We start from the raw sequence: 24,907 nt of genomic DNA on the forward strand, positions 1-24,907 counted from the left end.
AAACCTGGTTCAAGGCTCCTGAGAGCACCCCAGCTATCAGGTTTTACCTCATATCATGTTCGCCCCAAAATCGGACAATACCAAGAAAGGAGGGGGTATCCATATTCATCAAGGACACCCACACCTCAAGACTGGTGGCACACGATGCATCGGAGACCATCCAGGTGCAATTAACCATAGGCAAGACTGCTCTGCAAATTGTAGCATGTTACAGGCCACCCTCACAAACTCAGGAACCTCACATGGCCTTCCTGAAAACACTAGAGGATAAATGTATCACCAAACACCATCATACTAGGTGACTTCAATTACCCTAATATAGACTGGGAACACTACTCAAGCCCAAACATCCTAGCCCAAAAGTTCCTGGAATTCATAAACTCAAATGCCATGGAACAACTAGTCACCATCCCCACAAGAGGAGATAACATACTTGATCTCATCATCACGAACATGGGAGCACAATGTTCAACACGGAAGTATACCCCTCACTGGTGAGATCAGATCACAACTAATCTCGCTGGAGGTCCTCATCCCACCCCACCTGAAATAAAAAGACCACAGTAAAGAACTTCTCAAAAGCCGACTTCACACTTCTAAAGACTAGTGTGGTCTCCTTTAAGGCCCCGAGGCGTGGAAAACAGTACTCAAGCCGCTGAATCACTTACAAACACCTTCTACCAGCACCTGCAGGACTGCATGGATAAGGCAATCCCAAACAAAACAAAGACTCTTAGTACCAAAGGCAAGTCCAGTCTGATGGACCCCAGCCATAAACAAACTCTACAATAAAAGGAGGAAGCTACTACAAGATAGAGCAAAATCCTTAAAAGGTAAGACACCCTTGATCACTATAAGTAAAAACTAAGAGCTCTCATAAAATCATCCAAAGCAAATTTCAGAGAAAAATAGCTAAAGACTCAAAAGACAATCATAAGGCCTTCTTTAGCTATGTTAGAAACCTAGGAGGAAACTCCCAGATATGCTCAGAACTAGTTCAAAATGATGTGAAGATTACTGATCCTACAGACATTGCCAACATACTGGCTGACAGGTTCAGTGCAAACTTCTCCCAAAGGAGAGATATCTATACCAAATGATTGCAGCCCCCAAACATCTCCAGCCAAGTGAGAACTGCTCTCTCCAAAGCAAAACACAGCATCCATGGGACCTGATGGTGTCCCGGCTGTGTGCTCCACGAACTCAATGAGGAATTAAACCCACAGCTAGGACAGCTGTTTAATCAAAGTCTTACCTCTGGATACGTACCCAGGAGTGGCACTGCAACTGTGGTCCCACTTCACAAAGGTGCCTCCACTGACCCTGGAAATTACCGCCCATTAGCTTGACAAGCCTTATCTGCAAAGCCATGGAGAGGATCATAATGGACCTCATAAATAAAGACATAGGGAATTTGCAGACTTTGGATCCAACCCAGTTTGGCTTTGTCAAAGGCAGATCATGCCTTTTAAACTTGGTTGACTTCTTCGAAACAGTCACCAAAGCCATTGACGAGGGAAAGACAGTCCATACAGCCTACCTTGATCTGGCTAAGGCCTTCGATACAATACCCCACTCGGGTATCATTGAAAAACTCATCAGCTTAAATGTTAACCCATACATCACAAGATGGGTTGCAAACTGGCTGAGTGACAGAACCCACAGGGTCAGAGTTGCTGGCGCCATGTCAGACTCAAAACCTGTCACAAGTGGTGTCCCACAGGGCTCAGTCCTGGGCCCACTCTTGTTTGGCATCTACTTTTCCAAAGTACAAGCAAACACAGGAGGGTTATGGCTGACAAAGTTTGCAGATGACTGCAAACTGAGCCATAGTAGAAAACACATCTGACACAGATATCCTTCAGAAGGGTCTCACAGAAACGGATAACTGGTGACAGAGCCACGGCCTGAAGTTAAATGCCAAAAAATGCATAGTCATACCCTTTGGGAAAAACAAGGTTACCCCTAGCTACCAAATAGGTGGCAATCCACTGAGCACAGAAGAAGTTATCAGGGACCTGGGGACCCAGGTTGATAGTAGTCTGTCATTCGACACCCATGTAGCTAAAGTAGTTAGGAAGACCTTCTACATTGCCCACCTTATCATGAAGGGATTCTCATCTAGATCAAGGGAGGTCATAGTCTCCTTTACTCATCACTCATCAGACCAATGATTGAGTACAATGCCCCATTCGGGATGTATCTGACCCGACACTTGCAGCAGCTGGAGAGGCCACAAAAGTTCCTCACCAAAAGGATAAAGGGTCTCAAAAATCTGTCCTATGCTGACCGACTGAAAGAACTCCAGCTCTATTCAGTCGCCACCGCTTGCTCAGAGGTGACCTTTGCCTAACATACAAGGCCATGTCAAACCCAGATTTGATGAATATGCTTCACCTCAAAAATCTAGATCCATCAGAGCCACAAGGGCGGAGACTTAAACCTCAACACGGCTATTAATAGGACGTGCTGGAGGGATAGATTCATCACCCAAAGACTCCCTATGCTGTGGAACAAAATCCCGGTACATGTGAGGCAGAGCACCTCGCTGGCCTTGTTCAAGAGAAATCTTGACCAATGGATGGGAGATTGCAGATATACCCCAGGGATTACCTCAGTGTCACTGCTCGACAGAGGCACAGCAAAATAATGGGTATAGTTCCCCATACTAAAGGGGTGGCGTAAGCCACAAAACGATGGGCTAGGCTTGTAAATGCCTCGGGCAGATAGCCTAGTATGAACCTATGAACCTATGAACCTATATCAAACCATATCTGCTGTTAGCATGCTATATGCCATGTGCATGTGTGTGTTTACTGTAGCCACCTGTATATAGAAAGGATAACAAAAGCTATGGTAATGTCATTTATGTTGTATGAGTGTGGGATGTACATATCCAGGGCAGGTACAGTTGGGTCATATCCACCCATGAGGGTGTTGTTTACTGGTGTACAGCAACAGTAGACCGTGTTAATGCTGACAACATCTGAGGGACCCTGGTATGTGTACAACTGAGCTGGTTACAAACAGTGGTATTATTGCATTGCATAACACATTATGTAGCTGTGTCTGTACATGGGTACTTTGCACAGCTGATATAGGCCTAGGTACAGTCTACCAATTGAGGGTTATCTGGTGGTCTACCATACTATGTTATACCACATATGGATGTGTGTTGGTAGTCTGGGGACAAGGTGGTGGATGTATATGAGGATACAACCTAGAATGCAGCATTTGCCACTGTCACCTGTACCTGACTCATCTGTGATGCGTTATGTTGGAGTAGTGGTCTTTACATGTGAGTAGCCTTTATGAATATGTGTACACCACCACCTGGAATGGTCCATACCACTGTTATGGCCCACATGTCTGGATCTGAGTTAAATGGTGGTAGTGCAATTGTGCACTACAGAGCCTTCATCCAGGTGTTCTTCACTGCACAGATGTCAGTATTTCCCATTGTAGGTTCTACATTGAGCAAATGGATTACTAAAGCCACACATCTAGCACTGGTTAGCATGAGCATTCAATGCAAATGTCTTGTAGGTGTCAGGGTGTTATTTCTGTTTGTAGGACATTTGCCTTGGAATGTGGCTGTATGGGTAAATGCAACCTAGGTATTATCCACACACACATGAAACATGGATGCATGTGCTCTGTGCTGAAGGGTCATCATTCAGTCATGACAGCCCAGAATGACAGATACTGAACAACCTCATAATAACAGCAGGACATTGGCTCATTGTTTTGGTCTAGCAGTTGCCACTCGTACCATGACATCAGTGCGAGAGGCAGTAATGTGCTTGGTAACAAATGCCTGATGTAAGGTGATGGACAGCAGCAGAAATTGTGTATATGACTAATGTGAGATATACTTAGGGTAGCAGTCCTGCTAATAATGACAACTGCTAACACAGCCAGGAGAGGTCATCTTGACACCTGCACCTCAGTACCATTACATAATGTGTCTCACACATTATTCTTGCACATACCACTGTTCCACATATAATGCCACTGTCCACAACCTGCTATCAATGTATGCCTTTCAGGGCAGCAAGGTGTGTGACACATGCTGTAGGTAGCATCCGCCTGTGTGACCCAGGTAACCTATTGTCTGTCACGTCCACACATGCATGAATGTGTATACTTAACATATATATGTCAGTACTTATGTACATGTATGCATGTGTATCACACAGCACAGACACAGATATATTATTTATGGGCCACATAGAGGTATCAGGTAGTAAACCAGTATGATGTGCATATATACTGACTGGTAAGATGTGCCAAGCTGTAAACCTGTGAGTTTACAATATGAGTCCATTACAATGTGTTCTGTACATGTAAGTGCATGAGCATGCACACTGTGGCCTTCTGTGGTTAGAATCAGAGTGCATCCCAAAGAGCCCTGTGCTACTAAGTGTATGAGTGTACCCATTGACACCTTGTGTAATTTGAGTCAGTGCATCCAACAAGCCCTTTGTTATTAAGTGTATGAACATGCTCAGTATAACCCTGTGTAGTTGTAGTCATAGTGCATCCCAAATGGCCTTGTGCTACTAAGTGTATGAGCATGCCCACTGTAACCCTGTATAGTGATAGTAATTGTCCATTCCACAGATGGCCATACTCCAGTTCAGGTTCCTGTTGTGCTACAACTATACCTCTCAGGCCTACCTGCAGATGATGTGTCTTGTTTGTGCATACAGGTTGTAATGAACACCTACTTTAAACACACAGGTTTGCAGCTATGTACTTAGTGACTGTCAGTCTCCCTGTTGTTGTCCTGAATCTTAGAAGGGCAGCTGACTGCCTTGGAATGTGTGATCTCTGTGGCACGTCTCATAACTGCGTAGTAATGTAATAGTGAGTAGGCAGGCAGGAATTCTGATCTCACCACTGGCAACTGTGTGTGTGTGTGTGTGTGTGTGTGTGTGTGTGTGTGTGTGTGTGTGTGTGTGTGTGTGTGTGTGTGTGTCAGCAAATGGCTGAGTGTGGTTGTGTGTGTGTATTTGTGTCTGCATCCTGTCATGAGAGCTGGTTTTGCTGCATTCCAATGAGATATCTCCTTTTGCACTGGCCTTTATCTTTGTCAACTGCTAAACCTCTGTCTTCCCCCCTCCCCACTCCAAGTAATCGGTCCTGTGATGTCACCCAGCTCAGAAGTGGAATCAGAGTAAGTGTAATTGCATGTGTTCTGTGGCACATACCCCAACTGCATATCACTGTACTAGCTACCTTTACATAGGCAAGACATGTATGCACAATACTGGCAAGTGTGTGCGTGTTTGTGTGTGTGACTACCCTGTAGCCAGGCATGTACATTTGTAATGTCTTTTAGCACATCATGGTAGCCATCTGTGGTGACCGGTGTCTACAAAGCATGACATAGGAATGGTAAAGAATACACAGTCAAGCACGACTACAGTTGGGTATGTTATTTTCCTGTGCCACTGTTGAGCAGTGACACAGAAGTGGTCGCTGGGGTGTAGGTCCATACCCATCATTCCCCCACCCTAACTCCACAAACCCCAGGGTAGATTACATTAGCCATCATTCCCCACCCCAAACTCCACATACACAACAACCATCCCTTCTCTGGTGAATTGCTTAGAATTTAAATGTTATAACACAAGAGATGCCTCTGTTTTGTGTACACGTCAGTTCCTTTGGAATGCTTCTGTGTCACAAAGGGTGTTCAGACATGTGTATATATATATCTATATCTATATATATATATATATGTATATATAGCTGTGTCTGTGTATATGCATATATATATATATATATATATATATATATATATATATATATATATATATATATATGTGTGTGTGTGTGTGTGTGTACACATCCCGTAGATGCATATATAATATAATATATATATATATATATATATATATATATATATATATACACATATGTAGTTATGACAGTTGTACAGATGGAGACCTGTCTTTGTTGTTTCACAGAGTACAGTACATTTAAGGGTACACAAAGTGACTGTCCCATTTGTTTTCAGTACTGTGGAATACTTGTACTAAGATGTGCATTATAGACTCCATGCAACATGTATACAACCCAGATGTCTCACTGGTATGTTTAGCGACCTCAGTGTACATGATCCAGGGTTCAAGACCTGCAAGCTTTGTTGATGCTTTCAATTAGGACTGCATAAGGCAGTTTTAAGCAGGTATAAATGTGTTTTCATGACAGTAAGCAGCGGGTGCACACAGGTAACAGACATGTACAACTCGCAGTACACTTGAAATGCCCTTCTTTGGCGATCCTGCTGATGTCACCCACCTATGAATACACCTCTGGGACTGCTGTAATCCAGTAATCTCCATGGCATGTGCTGTAACTGTGTAATGCTGTAGTGTGCTAAACTAGCTTGGTAGGTGTTCTACTCCCAGACAGATCAACTGCGTGTCTGCCTGCCTGAGAAAGAAACAATGCTTTTAGAGTATGCACACTCTTTACAATTCACATACCCACCTTTGGCAATCCTGCTGATGTCACCCAACTAGAAATACACTTTTGGGACTGCTGTCACCTAGTATTCTCCATAGCGCGTGCTGTAACTACGTATTGCGTAGTGTGAGAAAGTAGTTAGGTAGGGGTTCTATTCCAAAAGAGGCCAACTGTGTGTGTCTGTCTGCCTAAGAAAGCAACAATACATTTTAGAGTATGCACACTCTTTACAATTCACATACCCACCTTTGGCAATCCTGCTGTTGTCACCCACCTAGTAATACACCTGTGGGACTACTACAACCCGGTAATCTCCATAGCGTGTGCTGAAACTGCGTAATGCTGTAGTGTGATACACTAGTTAGGTAGGGGTTCTATTCCAAGACATAGCAGGTGTGTGTGTGTGTGTGTGTGTGTGTGTGTGTGTGTGTGTGTGTGTGTGTGTGTGTGTGTGTGTGTGTGTGTGTGTGCGTGTGTGTGTTTGACAGTCAGAGCCTGTGTGGTGGTGGCTGTGAGTGTCTAACCACTTGACATGGTGGGGAGCAGATTTAGTAGTTCTCCTATATGGTGTCCGTATTATATGTCACAATGTCCACCTCACAAGGAGTACAGATGTCAGTCAGCCAAGCCAAGGGACTGTGTTGGCAAACCATACCCCTATGTCTGGCAAAAGGCCTGGTGAACAAAGTATGTAACCGTACTATTACCCAGAATACGTTCTGAATCCATGTGTCTTACACAAAGACACTTGCCTAGAATATCCCACTATGTTGCTTGTACCCTGCACATAGATGACAGACAGTAAGTATGGTGTGATTGCAGTGGGCTGCAGAGGGCATGGCACCCTATACAGCAGTACAATAGGCACATAATTGTGGACAATGTGCCTTCACTATGTTCCCCACTGGATGCCTGCAACATATGTGGTGCCATCAAATGTGATCCAGAGAGGCCATACAATGCCTTACACATATGCCCTGTATAGACCGATGCCACTGATACCAGGGAATACCTGTATCTTGCAATCAATGCAGGTGCAGGGTCAACCTGCTATCTATAAGCAGGTCCTGCCACAGCAGGCCAGTACTGGCATATCTGAGGATAACAGCCTGTGTACACAGCATGTGCCAGCCAAACCAGGTACACTTGTACATGTCACTGTACATTATTGTGGACGTGCACATCCAAGGCAATGTCCATGTCAAGGACTATCAAACACAGACATGGCATGCATTGCAAAGCTATGGCCATACACAATGGTAACCAGGATGTCAGGACAGTTCATACAATACCCATCTGTGTGGGACATTGCAGACACTACACCCCTGTACCACATTGCACACCATTGTCGGGTGGCGTGATGCCAAGGATTACCCCTCACCCAGCCTTGCACAGCCATCTTGCACAACCAACCACTACACACCCATGAAGCAATGCACACATGCATGTCAGTACTGACACCTTGTGTCTGCATGTGGGGTATGATGCTCCCAACCACAGTCACTCCCAGTATAACTCCCATTGGCATACTGACTGATGTCAAACATGTTCACATGCCCTAGCCCATAGAACCTCCGGATATCCCCTGAGGTGCAGGTAGTACCTGTGCATTACTGCAGTGTAGCAAACTAAGTAGTTAGGAAGTGTATTTGTGGGGCTGGCAAGGTGTGTCAATGTGAGTCCATTAGAGAGTGGTTGTGTTGACAATGACATCCGTTCATGTGGACAGCCATGTGTGCTACACCTAATGTATGTCTACTATATCTCTGTTGCAGATGTCACTCACCAGCACACATATATGTTCTTACAGCACACCAACATGTCAGCTTTGTGGCACATGGAATAACTGCATGCACTTGTTATAGTAATGACTAGTTAGTCAGGGGCTTTGAACCCCCATACTGGTAGGTGTGTGACAGAAGATGCTTAGGTTTTAGTCTCCAAGCCCTTCTCTGATGTATTCTGCCTCTGTCTGTCCCTCCCACACACTCTCTGGTGGATGTGGAATTGTACACCTGCTCAGCAGCAGCCTGTGTTTTGTAAGTGATGGTCATGATCAGGTGATGGCCTCTGCACCTATTGCAGTCCTCCTCTAGCTGATTGCATATGGAACAGCTGTGATGATGTTCCCATAGCCAATCACATGGAAACACAGTACAATATCTAGGGGCATCATGTTGGTGTTTGCCCATGACAGGCTGTGAGTGGTACCTGGATTTGGTGTTTGGTAAACGGCATCACAGATGATATCTGGATGTTCCTCAAACAACATACACAGTAGGAGATAGCCTAAAGACAGGAGGGTGATGTGCCAGACATGACTACAGCATGTAAGTGTAGCTATGCTTCATTGAGGCTACTGCCTTTTTAACAAGTTGTGTGTGGTAATGGCTATTCTGCATGTTTTAAAACTGACAAAACAGTGCTCTGTTTGTGAGGGACCCCCATCTGTAGGACCATCTGTGGACTGGTCAGTGTATGGAACCATTTGTTTCCTGTGTTACTCACTGAACACACATCTGTGAACTGCAGGAGCACAGTGTGAGGATTGCAGTCAGTACATGGTGATAGTGATGAGTTACTGCCATCGCATCCCTGATTGGACATATGTCACATGAAACAGTGGTATTACAGACACTGTCTGGGGTTCTCAGTGACATGCCAATAATGGGCCACTGAGCTGCAGTCACAAGTCTTCTACACTTTGCACAGATGTCATGCAGTATATATGCAGGGGTTGTGCTCCCTCTGCAAATGTATACCATCTGTTGTGTTGGGCTTATGGTCATATCTATGCATGCTGTTATAAGTAATCCTGAATGCTGTTGATTATTACTAAGCCATATCTGTATTTAAACTGCAACACCATAGGCTACATGGGTTTGGAGGTCCCGGCAGAACCTCCTGTCCCACTTCAACTGGCCATGGCACCAGGCACCAGCACATCTGGGGCTCAGCCTTGGGCCTCCACCTCTGTTGACTCTGCACCACCTTCTGGTGGAAAAGCCACTGAGGATGGGGCTTGTCCCCCCTGAAAGCAGGTCTAGATAGGAACATGTCCACTGTTGTGCAGTCCCAGACGTGGTGCGTAGGGGGCTCAATAAGGGGTTTCGAGGCCAGATATGCCAGCTCGAGGGCAGAGTGTCACATTTACAGGGTGAGCCTGCCCCTCCTAGACAGCCCCCAGCACTGCCACCTTTGCGGCTGTTTTGGTGCAGTTGTGGCTGCCCATGGCTGGGGACCTCCTTCCTACTGTTTCCATCTGGGGGCAAATGGGCATGTGACTGCTGAACACCCCTCCCCGTCTGAAGTGTATCCCCCCACATGTGTCATATACTGATTCTGTATGCTGTCTTGTCTGTCATCCTACCCAACCTATCCTCCACGAGTATACCTACTCTCCTTCCCCCACATCCCACTCTCACCCTACGGAAACAAAAGGCCAATCAGTTCCTAGAACAACATTTGCCCCATACATAGCTGTCCATTTCACAAATGTGTCCACTGGACACATGTAACCCTTTTAATATGCATCACAACATACTCCAGTTGTCCTCACTCCTGTCTCTCAGACACACAATCCTGGTATGCACATGACTCCTAAAGGTTCCAGGTACATGTGATGCAGACGACTCCATTGTACATACAACACTACCGGTCCCTCTATGGTTACCCCATTTACCTTTTTCATGATGATGACGTCGCACACAGCACCTTGCAAGAGTACTGTTCTCACATAATGATTGGCCAGAAACTGTTGTGTTAATGTAAATAAAATGCACAGAGTGATGTATTTGGCCAATGTACAAATGTTTGCGTGTATTAATGACACATGTCTGTCTGAGCGAGTCTTGATATTACATAGGATAACACCACTACATAATACAGGCATTGTTGGTGTTTCCCTTTTCATTCCTTTGTAATGCTTTGTTGTCACATGGGATGTTCTTGATATATATATATATATATATATATATATATATATATATATATATATATATATATATATATATATATATATGTATGTATATCTGGACATAAACACTCACACATACATCTACATGATGGAATACATTTCCTATACTGTTAAGTATATAGTGCATGAGCCCACTAGGCCACTCAGCTCTGTTGAATGACTGCGCTGGATGATATGTTTGTGATAAGATCCAATGTCTGCGTATCTGCCATGGCTTAGTGGTAAATCGCAATAGCTGTGTGTGCAGGGTCCTGGTTTCGAGCCTTGCAGAGGCCATTTGTTTTGTTGCTGGACAGAACAAGGCCATTGGATACAGTGTGATTAAGGCACATTAAAGCAGTTGTGAGCGGGTGTGCGTGGGTTTTCAATGGAGCTAAGCAATGTTAACCTCTGGTTACAGTTTCCTACACTCAGTTAGCCTCTACATTGCTTCACCAGTGTAATACTAACATACTGGTGGCCAAACAGGCTTACACCCGCTTGCTCCTGCACTTGCAAATGCACTGCATTTGTTGTTTGTATCTGACAATCACACCCCTGGGTGGGAGTGAGGACTACGATATTATTTTGTGATGCCTATTACATTGGATTACATTCCTACAGTATCGGGAATGTCTGCCCATTAGGCAAAAGCATGCCATTCGACTGTACGGAATCCGTGGCCTGTCCAGAGTTTGGTTCATATTATTGGTGTGTTCCTCTTACAATCTGCACCTTACTGGCTAATACATGGGAACTGACACTCTTCAATACAAGCAAGTAATTGGGTTTTGGAACCCACATCCTTCAGCCGAGTCATGCTACTGCATACCTAATATTCTATCATCTTTCTATGGTTGCCAGTGGAATATGTGCTTTCTGTCCTTATCAGACCTCTCATACGATTGGGGAAAAATACCAACTGAATCCAGGACACATCATAACAACATCAGGGACACATTTCAATTATTGGTGCTATTAACCTGACACATTGACAGACTCAGAGTATATGAATTCATATACATTTTCTGAGGTAATTAATGTTTATAACTCTTAATTGTCATTATTCATTATGTGTAATTCACCACCTTTCCTCCAAAAGTCACTAGTTTTAGTACGGATTAAGTGGGACAGAGTTAGAAAATGAGTCAAAATCAGGGACATTCCCTAGAAATCGGGGACAGTTCAGAAGTAAGGTCCCTATTTCTTCCCCCAATGGTTTATGTCCAGTCCAGTGGATTTGCTCTTAGTTTTGAGAGGTGTGGGCATCAGCTATGCCCATTTCGGAATATTACTCACATCCCTGGGGTGGTCCTAATACTACTGCAACAGCCAACACCTGCATGCCTAGGCCCATAATTGCATACCCATAGTTCCACCACCTGCCACTCCTCTACAGCACTCATCCTTACTGTGGATGCAGGTGGGGTATAAACACACCACAACACACTGCCCACTCTCCCCTTGTCAGGACACATGTGGTATGTTGTGTCGACCCATCAGTTATCAGGCTTGCACAACCTACTGGTCCGTGTACATCTACAGCCTGGTTTGATGAATCATTACCGGGACTTCCTCCAATGATCATTAATTTTTGGGTGTCCCACAAGGGACATCAATGTCTATGTTTCAAGATTAGACCTGGCAGGTCTCTCCCACTGGTAGTATCCTGCCGGTGGTCTGGGAAGCAGTGGTGTGTTTACTTTTATTGTGTGTCTGTATGTCTCACTGGCCTAGCTGGGAGGGTGGGGGTTGATGCTACGTGTTACTCGTTTGTTTATTGGACCCCTCACCCCATATGCATGGCCTGTGAACATATGTAACTCATAACTGCTGTATCATATCCTAGCTATATACAGGTGTATATTTACAGTCATATATATATATATATATATATATATATATATATATATATATATATATACACATTACTATATACAGATATATCTGTATATGTATGCATACATGTATATATTTATATATTGCTGTCTTTATATATATATATATATATATATATATATATATATATATATATATATATATATATATATATATATATATCTAACAACATATGGGTCTATGGGTGTCTGCATATGTATATATTTATATGTGGGTATGTATATGTATTCTGTCTCTGTATGTATACATTTGTACTATGGAGAGGGAGAGGCTTATGTCTATGTTGCTATGGGTAGATATACACACACATACCTCTACATATGTACATCTACATCTGGTTATTCCGTTCCTTGCCATATAGATTACACTTTGCTGCAGTGGGACTCGTTGTGGGTGTGGCTGCTTGTTGGGCGATGCCTCTGCCCAGTGAACACATTTGCTTACATCCCTAGAGCTGTCCATATAGGCCCACATCAGCCAACACCTGCACACCTAGACCCATAAGTAGCTACCCATAGTTCCCCCACCTGCACCTTCTCTACAGCAGCCTTCTTTACTCTGGGTCCTGGTCAGTTCTGAACACACCACTACACGCTGCCCACTCTCCACTTCATGGGACCCATGTCATACAATTGTCTCGACCCATGGGTCATCAGGCTTTCCCACCCTTGTATTCCGGGAATGTATACACCCAAGCCAGAATGGTCGGTGTATCACCTTTTGTTTGGTTTTGGCAATTTTTGTGGTGTCCCGCAAGGGACGCAACTGTCTGTGTTCCAAGATTAGATTTCACGGGTGCACTGTGTACCCCCCCCCCCCCGGTGGTATCCTGCCTGTGGTCTGGGGAGCAGTGGACTATTTACATTGTTTACAGTTTTTTTTGTGTATGTTTCCTGTGTCTGGCTGGGGGGGCGGGGGGTGGAAGGTCATACTACGTGTTTCATGTTTCTTGCTTGGGCCCCTCACTTCCATCGGCATAGCCTGTGAACATATGTCATTCTTGTGTGCTGTTTCCTATCATAGCTGTATATCTGTGTATATCTATGCACACACACACACACACACACACACACACACACACACACACACACACACACACACACACACACACACACATACATATATATATATATATATATATATATCTATAGATACATATTTGTATATGTCTGCAACTATATATATATATATATATATATATATATATATATATATATATATATATATATACACTAGTGCCTTATTCATTATGACACTGACCCTTTGTTCCAGTTAACTTTTAATTGTTATTTTGCAGGTTATACAGTAGACAGATGTCACAATATGTTCATGTACAGATTACTGATGGTAAATGGTATGTGATGCAGTGGGATTTGGTACGGGAATGTCTGTTCGTTAGGCGGTTGCTCTAACCAATACACTATTGCTGTGCTGCTTCATTTGCATATATAATCATATACCCATGGCTCCTGGTTCCCCAAACACACACCTCAACGCTTCCCTAACACTGCAGTCATCCATTCTCCAGTTGGATTCACAGTGTATCCACACCACTATACATTGGCCACTCCCTACTCCTATAGACCCATCCCATTGGTTGACTCACTCCACGTATCCTCAGAACTACCAAGCTTTTAGTCCACAAAAATTGGTGACATGAGCGATCAAAAGGATACTATTCACAATTTTTGGGTTGTCCTGCATGGGACACACATGTGTTTATGTCAAGATTAGACTCTGTACTTCATTACATCCTTACTCCCGTTAACATGACACTACAATAAATTAATAAGTATGACTATATAGTAATGCACACGTTACACATGAGAGCCTAATTATGTACATGTTCAACATATTTCTTTTACAAATAGACCAGTTTAGTAATTGGCGTTGCCATAGCAGGCAGATCACAGGAATGATTCCATGTGTGGGAAAGTCCTCACATTTGATTTTTTTCAGCACAGCACTGACTTCGGACATTGTACACACTTCTAAATTTTAGCAGTTATGTCCCTTCCCTCTTATGCACAACCTATTATTCTATCTACTGTCGAAGTTTGTAAGGGCACATTCATGTTATGTATGTCTGCAAATGGAATGAATGTCTTACAGAGAATGCACTTCTACATATTGATGTCTGCATGTGTGTATGCATATATACTTATAACGAACTCGCTGACCTCCACGGGGCGGTCCAATTACAACCAGCCCATCCAACCCTGGCACGCCTGGCTCCATAATTTTATAACCATAGTTCCTCCACTCCACCTGAGTTCAACATACAAGCATACCATCCATTGTCCAGTTGTTATCGCAGCCATGACACATCTCCAAACATTGCCCTCTCCCTAGCATTAGGGGCCCTACACGTATGTTGTCCCAACCCATGTATTCTCAGGCTCTCCCATTATTTAGTCCTTGAACATACCTGTCCTTGCTTGTTTAATGGTCGGATAGCCAAATAGCCTATCATTTTGTGGGTAGTCCCACCAGGGACTACCCTCTGTGTGTAAAGTAGACTTAGCAGATCAACAATGTTACTCCCACTGGTAATATCCTGCCTGTGGTGTGAGTAGCAGTGCTTTGCTCACTCCTGCCCAGCTTGATATGAGATACGCTGACAGCGCTATATAATACTGGGGTTGCTACTGATTCCCTTCTCATTCCTTTTGTATGCTTTATTGTTACGTCGTTCTTTCTTCATATACATATTTATATATATATATATATATATATATATATATATATATATGTGTGTGTGTGTGTGTGTGTGTGTGTCCATATATATATATATATATATATATATATATATATATATATATATATATATATATATATATATATATATATATAGATAGATAGATAGATATATACATATATGTATATATATTATATATCTGTACATACTTATATACATTTCCTATGCTGGGCACTGCTTAGACCCCACGCAAGTGCACTCAGACTTGCTTACTGGTACTTATATGCATTTACTGCTGCTTATTTGTGCTTATACCTACTTACTAGAGCCTTATTCATTACGACAGTGCCATTTTGCTTGAATGATATTTAAGTTAAATATCTCATGCAATACTCTTATGTCGGTTTTACAGCAAAACGACATTCATTCCACATGATATGTGCTACTGTTGGGCTCAAACCATGAATGCCTGTTCGTTAGGCGGATGCTCTAAACACTACACTATTGACATTTACATTGATTCTGCATGTTTTTCTCTATTTGAATGAATTTGATATGTAAGCTATGCTCGGCAGAGGGCAGCAACGCGCAAACACGCTGTGCTTTGCTTACACCTTCGATATTGCAGCAATTCAAATGTATAATAGGGACACGGGGAATCTAATTGTGAAAGTTCTAGGGATAGGGCTCAACATTCCACTACGTGCTTGTGTGTTTACTACTTCGATTTTATTTCACTGTTCATGGACACTCTTGTATGCTTAGACACTGAGGCGGGCTCTACTAGTAAGCATAGTAGGTTTTGCAACTGTCGGGACATGTTTACGCCTCCATGGAGCACTTGTACATGCCCCCTGCACTCGCACATGTTTCCTGTGCACATTGAGGGTACGGCTGTGCACCCTCATACATATTCATATGGTGCTCCTGCACCATCTGTAGTGAGGACACAGCGCAAGGCTGAAACTGTCCTTGTGCTGAGCTTCTTGAATCCTGGGGATAGTCTTTCCATAAATACTGTAATATATTATGATGCACACAAAATCCAAATTAGATTTTTTCTAAACTTTCACAAATATTTGTATCTTGAAAACTATACAACCTAGACATATATTTGAGCATTTTTGTCAACAGACATAAGCTTTCACATGACAAGATATTCCTCTATCAGTGTATGTCTATTGAGATATTTACAGAAAGATGAAAACATATATTTAATTGTATAATTAGTGATAAAAATAAAACTGGGGTACAGATTCAATAAAACTTACACGGTGTGTTAATACTGTGTGCATGTGGTGTCATGACTAGCACATGGTAGTGCTCTGTTTTGCATTCAGTAAATGGCTCTACATGCCATGTAGAGCGTCTGAAACACAATAAACATTGTGGCATGCTAATTACTGCATAAGCAGCTGAATTGTATGCTAACCAACCAATCCAAGATGGAGCAGCTACTCAGTGTAGATTTTGCCTGCAAATGCCAAAATCTATTGGAAAACAGCCACAGAAACTACTCTACATGGAAACAATTTTAAGGGTTGCTGTTGCTCTTATATATGTGTATGTGCAACAGGCCAAGTCTATGTTGCTGTTGCTAACAGACCTCGGCCAAGAAGGGAGAAGGGTGTTTAGACCCTATTTAGCTTTTCATCATTTGCATCAGGTGGAAATTGTAGAGCGCTACAGGGTGGTTAGAGTCACACTAGAGAAACTCTGCAACCTCTGTCATCCTCAACTTACAGCAAGGGCAAAGCAAGGGGAACCAACACCTGTGGAACTAAGGTGTACATAAACAGAAAGGGCTTCCACTCCTGCCAGGTCATGTGTAATGTTAAGGTAGTCATCCTGAATGTGTGTGCTGGTAACCCAGACAGTTACCATGAGTCCCATATCTGGTACAACTCTTAACTCTATGAGAGGTTTTCTAGGGGGCATATTCCACGGGGTCATTTACTGGAGAATGCAGGTTATGTACTTAAGCCATGGCTGATGACACCCATAAGAAATGCATACCCAATCAATGAAGAATGCTATAATGATGCACACACTCAAGGAATCTCATAGAGCATGTATTTGGGCTGCTGAAGTCACAATTCTGGTGCTTAGATAACATCTGGGGGAGCCCTGCAGTACAAGCCTCATACTTGTGCTGAAATTTTCACTGATTTATCCTGGGAAAGCAACTGCATCAGGAACACCAAGGGGAAGGGGCACACATCCCACCACAACTGGCAAGATCATGACAGCCACATGCAGGTGAGGAGGCAGAGGGACAACCACCAGCTGCTGTGGGTTTAGGCAAATGTAGGTGTGCAAAATATGCCGTTGCCCTGGCCAAGAGGCAACGGATATCACACGTGCTCACCACCTACAGGGGTAAAACCTTCATCCTATGCACATACTTACAACATTAATGCTAGGTAACGCTCACAACATTTACTTACCCATGTAATGGCTGTGTACTGTTAGTATCATACAGATTCAGCCGAAATTAAAACTCTTGTAACTGCCAGACTTCCAAGGTAAGTGTTGAACCTGGAATACGAAAATAAGCAGCTAAGAACATGAATGGCATATCATTGCATACTGTTACATGTTAAAATAACTAAGTAGAATGTGGGTGATTTTTACAACAATAATATCAATATGTGAAAGCAGTGACGTCAAATGATGCATTCTCTATCAACTAATAGACCTCATGCATCAAAGATACACAAATTATAAAAACATGTAAGAAAGCAGAACAATTTTCAAGAGAGCATCACAAACACATATATATTAAGCACTAAGTCAGCTATGCACCCTGGGCAGACAAAAGAGTTATGTATCCCTAAATCCAACAGATAGAAACAAGATGATGGCAAAGTTATCATCATTTTGCACAGTGTTGTTTGGGGGGTAGGAGGCCAAGGCTGACATAAAAGATAGTGAGTGTGCGTGAGTAAGAAAGACAGACAGGCAGATATTTTGATAAAGTATCAAATGTCCACTGCGAAAGAATGACCTGTAAGCCTCACTACCACCCTATGTAACTGTAATGTGTGTGTGTCTATATGGGCACTAAAGGTGAAATGTGTGTGTGTGTGTGTGTGTGTGTGTGTGTGTGTGTGTGTGTGTGTGTGTGTGTGTGTGTGTGTGTGTGTCTGTCTGTCTGTCTGTCTGCAAGAACACAGCCAAGCTCTGTGCTAGCTATACATCCTGGTATATCGGACAGGTGTGAGCCATGCATGGTAGAGGTGACATCTCATCATAGTCATCCCAGACTGTGAAAACTGGTTCTGCCAGGAGTTGCACTGGTGTGTCCATGCCCATAGTCATATGCACTGCTGCTACATGAATGTGACTGATGTCTGCTTGATGAGCTCTCCATTTGACTACACCCAGGATCACTTCCTCATAGCCTGTCACATCTGGGTGTGGACAACTCAATCATGGATGGAGCAGTGGAAGTAGTGTCACTATGGGAGCATGATCAGGTATGGCCATGTTGGCTAATATCAGATGATGTGGCTGAACTACATCCACCTTGATGCCATCCACCCTCCCAGATGACATTCCATCACAGACACTGCCCATTCCATTGTGTCATTCATCAGATCCATTGAATCAGCAACACCATGGAGGCAGTCACGTATGTCAGCCTGTGCCACATCTACAACACCAAGTATGTCCTTGGAGGCCCCATCGGAATGTGTCTGCACCTCTACGACAGCCCTAAACATACATCGAGTGGCATGTAAAGAAACACCAGGATCAGGTGGAGGGTGGACAGCAGGCCTCCTATGAGCACCCATAATAACCCTCCTTGCCCACACTTTGGCTATGGCCAGAGTCAACTGGCACTGAAACTGCAGTAACCACCATGCTTCTCAACCATACCTGATTACTCAGTATTTACCAGTTTTGAGGGCAAAATAAATAATGGGGTGCCATGAATTCCTGAGTGGTCCCTTCAATTCTTGTTTTTCTTCTTGAATTTTTTTTTAAGTTGAAGTTGTTGCTGATGTCATCATGTGCAGGGTTGTGAGTGATTGTGTCAGCTTCATGATGCAGACAGCCAGTGTGTCATAACTTAGCTGAGGGCTTGGACTGTGTCTGTGTTTATCTTTTTACATACATTCGTACATTCAAATTCAAATAGCAGGGATGAGAGGGAAGGCGGGCAGCACAGCAGGCAGTAGCAGTGATGAGCAAGTGGAGGAGCTGTTAGTTTTAACTAATATTTAAGACAAATTAACTTCTGCCAGCCAAGCCAAGCCAAGCCCAAGAAAAAGCAAATACTTTCTGCAGTGCAGCAGCAGATTCGAATCCAGTCCGAGGCGTCCACCCAGCGTCTGTACTCTTAAGTCCCAGGAATCCCAGACTCGGACCTAGCCAGGATCAAGATGAGAAAATTTATCTCTGGCAGCTCAACCTCCTCCACCTCTAGGTAAAAGAATTAAAAAAAAAAAAAACACACACAGACATTTCAGCATCAAATTATTTTTCACTTCACATACAGTTTCACCATTCTGGATGAAGTTTTGCAATGACAAAGTAAGATAAGAGCAACTTTAACAATTTGAAATGAATAACCCTGCCCATGGCTTGATCCTGTCATTATGCTTACTAAGCCATATAAAATAAAAAGTGTAATGCAGTTTTGGCCCAGGATGCCTTATTTATTATTTGGTTTGCTGATGCTGTTTCTTGTGCTAAGCATATAATTTGACGGAGTGCCAGTATGAGCAGTTCAGCTGATAAATTGTGATTTGGCAGTTTTAGACTTAGTAAAAGTGAATCAAACTGGAACAGATAAAGCACGTCCACAATTCTGCTAATGTTTATTTCTATTTACCAGATACTTGCATTTAACAAGCCATTCCTTAATGTTCAGACTACATGTACATTTATATAAATGCAATTCATTTGCTTAATTCCAGACTAAAGATATGTTATAGAATGCTGCAACATTGGATATTACAGCTTGCCAAAATTGACCAAACAGTACAGTATGGTTTAATATAACTGAAGTTACTGAACCCAAGATGTTATGACTCAGACTTTGATAAATATTAAGTTAGTAAAGTGTGTGTGTGTGTGTGTGTGTGTGTGTGGGGACATTACTCAGTGGGGGTACTGGTGGCTTACCTTTCAGTGATTATGGGTACAGGATGTCTTGAAGTACATCCATATATAATATCTATATCTACATCTATCTATATCTCTGTCTATATATATATAATTATATATATATATATATATATATATATATATATATATATACATATATATATATATATATATATATATATATATATATATATATATATATATATATATATATATATATATATAGGGAAAGATATACACACATAGTGTATAGATAGGTAGCTACAGATATAGATGTCAATAAGATATTATTTTTTAATCAAAACTGTCCAAATTTCATGTTTTCTCTGAATATCCAATACTTTGTCAGGCAGACTAAGAATGTGTTTGAAAATTCATACACAGTGATGTAGAGGTTTGTGTTATTGCCTTATATTCCATAGTTTTTCATTGTTGGTTCTGGCTATGTTGCTGTCTCTGTAATGTCTGTATATCCTTTTTGCATGAGTGTGGGTTTTTACCATGGTCTCTTGTTTTTTCACTGGTTTCTTCCATTGTCCAAAAAGCATGCCTATAGATGGTTTTCTGATCTTCCAAATTGTTTCTTTGGTACTGTGTTTCAATGTATATGTGTGTGTGTGTGTGTGTGTGTGTGTGTGTGTGTGTGTGTGTGTGTGCGACGAGCATGCATGTGTATGTGTGTATGTGTGTATGCATGTGTGCATGTATGTGTCTGTGTGTGTCTGTGTCTATGTGTTTGTGTGCAGCCTGCAAACAACCAGCATCCCATCCAGGACTGGCTGTCTCCATTACTCCTTTAGCTTGTTGGGATAAGCCAGGTATCACTCACACACAGACACACACACACACACACACACACACACACACACACACACACACACACACACACACACACACACACACATTCTCGCATGCACACAAGCACACACACACACACACACACACACACACACACACACACACACACACACACACACACACGGTAGGCATCCCTACTAGCAACACAGAAGACTGTAGAGTCACCTACTTGCATATCAGTATAATGTAGAAAGAAATCAGAGCCCCACTGAAAGTGCATGAAACCACAAGCAGGACATGCAACATTGCAGCAAAGGCATTACATTCAGGATATGAAACAGAGAACCAAGCATTGTGAGTCTGCAGTGCCAGCTTTGGCAAAACTTTCAACTTTTCCTATTAGCTTTGTAATAACTATGCTAGTGAGATTACACTAGGGATGGAAATGAAAATGGTATGTGTTTTTGCAGGTAATAGTAAGATCTACAACAAAAAAGACAACCAGCAAGGTACAGAGATAAAGAAGCGCATGTTGACATTACTAATGGAATGTCTGTCACATGACAGTTTAGATTTAATGTTAAAAAGTATAATATAACACATGCTGGATGATAAATTCCAGAAAGGAAGTATGATCAATAACACATGTGGCTAGAGGCTGTAAGCACTTATTTTGCAAGTAATGCAAGGGTGATCAGGAGATACAGAGTGGAAAATTATGCAAGCAGAAAAAATGCAGTCTATTCCACTGAATAAAAAATCAGTGACACCCTGTTCTAAATGCTGACTGCAGTCCCGGTTCTTCTATTTTTGTAAATAGGTTTGAGATTACTCCTTGAAGACCTAGTGGGATAGCACAGATTTGCTCCAAAAGATTTTAGACCTATAAGAAAAAAATATTGACAATTGACAGGAAAAAAATGAAAGGGGGAAGTATATCAGAGACCGCTTCAGATCATCATCCTCATCATCATCTTCAGTCCCCTTTTTCCCATTTTCTACATGGGGTTGGGGTATCATGTTAACTGTCACCACCTCTCTCCATTCAATGCCACACTCCTGCCTTCTTCAGCACTCATGCCTATCGCTTATCTTCTCTCAAACAATCCATCAACCTTTTTTGCTAGATGTCCTTGTTTCCTCTTACTTTCTTCCTGTCGCAAATCTTCTTCACCAGGTTATCTTCTATTTTTATGCTCATGTGTCTGAACCACTATAATCTGTTCTCTTTGATCTTTTCTACAACTGGAGCTACTTTGGCTTCTGGTCTTATGTCCTCATTTCTTCTTTTGTCCCACACTGTGCATCCTACCACCCTTCTCAGGCACTCATTTTCATCAGCTCTAGCCTCCTCATCTACTCTGCCTTTACTGCCCAAGTTTCTGTACCATACAGTAGCACTGGTCACACCACTGTTTGTAGTGTAGAAGCAGTTAATTTTATTGTTATAAAAGAAAATTGTATTTTAGTTTTACACACATTCAAGGTTTGATACAAGTTCAAATATTAACAGAAATAAAACACTATTATTCTTCTGTTTATTTTGTGTTTAATATTTTGTCTGTTCTTCAGTTTCCGTTTAAATGTGGGTACCCACAATTCCACTGGAGTGAGTGGGGGTTACATAATTATGTATGCAAATTTTATATTAATCAGCATACAGATTTTTGGACAATGGTACCTATTTCTCATGGGCCTTTGTCCAGATGTTTTATGATTCCAGGTTGAGAGGATTGGTAACCATGCTACCCTGATCAAGTGTGTCACCTTCCACCTGTCCAATGGACAAAATGAGCGGTCACTGGAATAGGTATGAGTAGGCCTACTGGCTGTGTCTGATGGAAATACAGGGGATGGTTGAATGCCAATCTCAGTGTCAGATTCAATCTCTGCACCCCCCCCCCAACTGTGCCTCTGTTTGGCCACCATCATCAGAATCTGCCAATACTCTGACATCAGGTGGTAAGAGTCCTATATTTCCACTGTTAGGATCACCTGTGTTAATAAGCAACAAACAGAGGAAAGAAATTAATACCTACACTACAATTTAATATATGCTATCAAACTAACACTCACTGATGCCACTATCACAGTTGGTACAGCAGTACATACACACACACACACACACACACACACACACACACACACACACACACACACACACACACACACACACACACACACACACACACACTCATGACACTCACCTCACACATGTGACTAAATGCATATTTCTGACAAATGGTCATCAATAATCAAATAAAAATGTCAGACTTACCATGAGCAGATGACTCCACACTTTAAATGGTGGATGGTCCTAAGTTAAGCAAAGGATAAGGAGACACACATCACCACAATTCCAATAACACAAGGGGACAGAATTTTTGCCTATGTGTCCATTAACAACACTTTTAACTGAAACTTGTCAGACACATCTGCACAAAGCCCATTTGTATTGAATAAAAATGTGTTGTTAACTGTATTAGGTTCATCCAAAAAAAAATTAAAATAGGAACTATTGCAGAATATTTTACTATAGAAGAAGATGTTATAAACTGACATATGTAAGCTTACCAGGAAGCATCTCCTGGCACATACCTGCCCTCCTAGAGACATCAGCACCAACATCAATCACATGTTGGTGTGCACTTTCTGCTGAGCTCTCTGGATCTCTGACCATGGACAGGAATTCACCTAGTGTCAATGTTTTTTTCTGTAGCAGCCCACCACCACCCATAGACAACTGTTCATGGGCAACTGCATCTGCTCTCTTCCAGGCTGATTAAATCATGTCAGTGGCCCTATGACGCACCTGATCATAAGTCCTGCTGTGACCCATAATAACATTTACATCATTGACTATCTAGTTCCAAATCTTCATTCTATCAGCCATATCCCCATGCCCTCTCACTCAGAAAATCACCATGGTACCTGAATGATTGCATGATTACATCATTTTCTGAGTCACTGAAAGGGGTTTTATTTGAATTTTTCACTTGTGTGCCATACTCCTATGTAACATAAAACAGAGAAGGATGCAACACATAAATGTGACATAAAATTAAATTCTGTCTTATATACACATATATATATATTTTCCACATTAACCACTGGAGAGACAGTATCATTATTAAAATTTAAGGTTATGTGGTTGCACTATATCACACTCACACATAAACCAATTTGTTTGATCCAAAACAAGGAATAACAATGGAGTAATGTATTGTTTATCACACAAAGAACTGGATGACTCCTCAATTTCAGGAGCAAACCTCTTGAAAACAACTTTTGTTGTAACAACACGCAAATGGTACTTGGCTCCTCCACCCCCAAAACAACTGGCAAATTGGATTTTGTATCAGCCAAGGAATAACACATTAGTCAATTGTTAAAAATATATTCCAAAAAAAGTTCTCACAAAATGTGTACACATTTACCACAGAGCATTCAAGTTTATTCAATTGCCAGTCTTGTCTACCTGTGGCCAGAACTCCCCTAGAGTTATCTATGAGCCATCTTAGTACCCTAACACACCTGTGTCATTGACAGTATAGGACATTACCCATGTCACTGAAACAACATAGAATAGTGTAAAATAACCAGATGTAACAATAACACTTATGATGAAAGTTAAAAGGCTGTCTATCTGAAAAAGACAAATGTCTGACAAAAATGTCTATGCTAACAGTGAACTTATAATGCATACAGATAAAAATTCCATTTTCCAATGCATATATATAACATATTTTCCTTGTAACATGAACAAATTTAGCATGCACTTAAAATATATAATCATACCTTAGCAAGATCAGAAGGCTTCTGTGCAAATAAATTGAAAGCAATAGCAAATTTTTCTGTGTTCTCCACATACACAGCTCTTCTCACCTTCAAGTTCCTTATCTACAGTGTTATCTTTTTATAGTGTAGATTCAAGCCTCTGAGCATGGTGAAGATGCAAATGAGGT

Source organism: Protopterus annectens, chromosome 2.part0, assembly GCF_019279795.1.
Source record: "Protopterus annectens isolate FY-2018-M chromosome 2.part0, PAN1.0, whole genome shotgun sequence".
In the NCBI taxonomy this organism is placed as follows: domain Eukaryota; kingdom Metazoa; phylum Chordata; order Ceratodontiformes; family Protopteridae; genus Protopterus; species Protopterus annectens.